This window comes from Episyrphus balteatus, chromosome 2, assembly GCF_945859705.1.
Source record: "Episyrphus balteatus chromosome 2, idEpiBalt1.1, whole genome shotgun sequence".
Lineage (NCBI taxonomy): Eukaryota > Metazoa > Arthropoda > Insecta > Diptera > Syrphidae > Episyrphus > Episyrphus balteatus.
Genome location: NC_079135.1, coordinates 61375186 through 61379199, shown reverse-complemented (window position 1 = coordinate 61379199; position 4014 = coordinate 61375186).

The window sequence follows — 4014 nt, the reverse complement described above, 5'->3', positions numbered from 1 at the left end:
TGGTCCAACCAAATGTTTTTTTATTTTGTTTGCCTGATAATCGACAAACACCTATTTAGGGTGGTTTAACCAAAAAAAAAATTTAATTAAATTATTTTTTATCAGAGTGCGAGAGCCCACATACTAACCAAAATGTTAGTATGCAGTTTTAAAGCCTTATGCATTCTTAAAATCGAATTCAAAAGTGAGTTTTCCAATTACCATTGATTAATATTTATCCTGATGGTCTATCATTTCCCCAAAGCCTGAATGATTCAATTTTGTCGATGCGACAAATAGAACTCAAGATATAAATCTTTCTAATTAACCATATCGGCTCTATTCTTGGAGAGTTCTGAATTAAAAAAAAAATAAGCAGAACAGAAAAGTATCCAAAACATAACCGCTTAAGCGTCTTATATCTTGAGTATTGAGTTCTATCGATTGCACCGCCAAGATTGTTATCTTTAAGCTGAGGAAAGATGAAACAGCATCAGTTCTTAAATTTAGAATGTGAATTTGTGTTTAGCCTTCTAACTTGATTGGAAAACTCGCGTTATTTAACCCCCCGAAAACTATATGAGGCAGCGATTTAAGACTTTCGAATTTGTTAATTAAACGCATAAGGCTATAAAACTGTATACTCACATTTCGGTAATACGTACCTCTACTCCAAAAATTTGCTCTGGGCTCTTAAACTATTGATTACTTTCACATTCACTTTCCCAGTTGACACCAAAGAATTCCATTACCTAAAAAAACTGACCAAATTGTCATTACACCAACCAATAACAAAATCCGTCATAATTCTTGAAAAATTAAACCGGAAAAAATACACGTCTACCTGAGTCAAGTTGCGATGAGTCGGGGAATCTTGACTCGTGCTAGTATTGAGTCAAGCTATTTGAGTCGGGTTGTTTAAAGTGGTGTTCTCTTGAGTCGATCCTTCCCATAATATTACATTTGTTTGAACTTGTATTTATTTGATTTATTTGACACAATGATAAAATGGGCAGATTCAGAAACGTTAGGGACTAAATATTTAGGTAATTTCTCGGCCTCTGATTGGTCAGCTGTCAAAAAAAATCCTTCCAATTTAGGTAATTTTATTGGAAAGCTAACTGGAAGATTAGGCAAGAAAATTTTACCTAAAAATCTAGGAAAGTTTTTTTTGTCAACATGACAGCTGATTGTTTTCAATTACAGAATTTCGTTTGCAAAATTGAATTTATTTGTGTGTAAAACGAATTAAAAGTGCATTATCGGTTATAATAAATATTATTTATTTATTAAAGTTAAGTTAAATTCGGTGTTTGTCCCATGCGGTCTTAATCAAATTTCGAAATTTGACAATAACATCACATCCAAACTAATTTAGTCAATTAACGCAAATTTCCGTTCAGAAAATGACGTTGCCTAAATATTTAGTCCCTAATATTTCCTGAGCGTGCCCAATATTTATATTTTTCGACAGAAAAAACAAAATAAGTAAATAAAAAAATATATCGTAATAATAAAACACTTTATTTTTCAACACGTGTATGAAAAATAGATGTTGGCCGATTCTCAGACCCACCCGTTATGCGTACAAAATTTTGTAAAAATTGGTTCAGCCGTTTCAGAGGAGTTTGATAACAAACACTGCGACACGAGATTTTTATATATTAGATAAATCTTACATTTGTCATTTTTTGCTTATTTGAACAAGAATGGAGCTATTCAATAAAAACGATACCAATCTCTTTTCCAAGATGGCGGCTGCTCCCAACCTCCTATCAGCCAAACAAATTAATTTTTATGATAAGGACAGCCAGCGAAACACATTCCATGAAAAAAATTTTGAAAAATGTGATTTCATGCCCATATTTTGAGATTCAGACACGTTTTGGACGCGTTTTGAACGCGTTTCAGACGCGTTTTGGACGCGTTTTGTACGCGTTTTGTACGCGTTTTGGACGCATTTTGGACGCGTTTCGGACGCGTTTCGGACGCGTTTCAGACGCGTTTTAGAATCGTTTCAGGCGCGTTTCAGAAGTGTTTTGGACGCGTTTCAGATGCGTTTTGGACGCGTTTCAGACGCGTTTTGGACGCGTTTCCGACGCGTTTCAGAAGCGTTACGATGCGTTTCAGACGCGTTTCAGACGCGTTTTGGACGCGTTTCGGACGAGTTTCAGACGCTTTTTGGACGCGTTGCAGACGCGTTTTGGACGCGTTTCGGACGCGTTTCAGGCACGTTTTGGCGCGTTTCAGACACGATTTGGACGCGTTTTAGACGCGTTTCAAAAGCATTTTGGACGCGTTTCGGACGCGTTTTAGACGCGTTTCAGACGCGTATTAAACGCGTTTAGACGCGTTTCAGACGCGATTTGGACGCGTTTCAGAAGCGTTTTGGACGCGTTTCAGACGCGTTTTGGACGCGTTTCCGACGCGTTTCAGAAGCGTTTTGGACGCGTTTTGGACGCGTTTCGGACGCGTTTCAGACACGTTTCAAACGCGTTTTGGACGCGTTTTAAACGCGTTTCAGACGCGATTTGGACGCGTTTCAGAAGCGTTTTGCACGCGTTTCGGACGCGTTTTAGACGCGTTTCAGACGCGTTTTAGACGCGCTTCAGACGCGTTTCAGATGGGTTTCAGATGCGTTTTGGACGCGTTTCAGACGCGTTTTGGACTCGTTCAGAAGCGTTTTGGACGCGTTTCGGACGCGTTTTAGACGCGTTTCAGACGCGTTTCAGACGCGTTTTAGACGCGTTTCAGACGCGTTTCAGACGCGTTTTGGACGCGTTTCCGACGCGTTTTGGACGCGTTTCGGACGCGTTTCAGACGCGTTTTGGACGCGTTTCCGACGCGTTTTGGACGCGTTTCGGACGCGTTTTAGACGCGTTTCAGACGCGTTTCAGACACGTTTCAAACGCGTTTTGGACGCGTTTCAGATGGGTTTCAGATGCGTTTTGGACGCGTTTCAGACGCGTTTTGGACGCGTTCAGAAGCGTTTCGGACGCGTTTTGGACGCGTTTCGGACGCGTTTTAGACGCGTTTCAGACGCGTTTTAGACGCGTTTCAGACGCGTTTCAGACGCGTTTTGGACGCGTTTCCGACGCGTTTCAGAAGCGTTTTGGACGCGTTTTGGACGCGTTTCGGACGCATTTTAGACGCGTTTTAGACGCGTTTCAGACGCGTTTCAGACGCGTTTCAGACGCGTTTCAAACGCGTTTTCGACGCGTTTTAAACGCGTTTCAGACGCGTTTCAAACGCTTTTTTGGCGCGTTTCAGACGCGTTTCAGACGCGTTTTGGACGCGTTTCAGACGCGTTTTGGGCACGTTTCAGACGCGTTACAGATGCGTTTCGCATTTAAGACCCGTTTCAGACGCGTTTTGGACGCGTTGCAGACGCGTTTTGGACGCGTTTCTTATTTTTTTTTTTTTTTTCCCTTTTATTTATACCAATAAATTTACTTTTTTTTATCTGCAAAGCCTATAAGGCTTGAACAATTTGAACAATTAAAAAATTCAAACAAATAACAATATTTTTTTTTTAACTTCTCTCAACAGGTCATTCTTCGGTAGGTTGTGAAATTCTCTTGGGAGATCATTTAGGACCGTGGGTACTGCTACATCGAATTTCCTGCGCCCATACTCGTTACGGAACCTCGGTATTTCGTAAAAATGCTGTTGACTTCTTCTGGTGTTTACTTCTTGCTGAGTTGGTATTCTATAAGCACTATCGTTGTAAAAAAATTTCAAGATATCTAGATTATAGATTTGAGAAATATTGAGCATCTTCACTTCCATCCTGTGTTCGGTATCATTGTATTGTCGATTTGAGAAATATTGAGCATCTTCACTTCCATCCTGTGTTCGGTATCATTGTATTGTCGATTATGTCGAGCTCATGCTCGAATGACAATTTTTCGAAGTCGTTTGTGTATGTTTTGCAAAGGTTGCATTTGTGATGCTTTTCCCCATGCAAGTATTCCATACCTTAAATATGATTCCACCAATCCAAAGTAGCATTGCTTAAGTACAGATAGTGTGCAT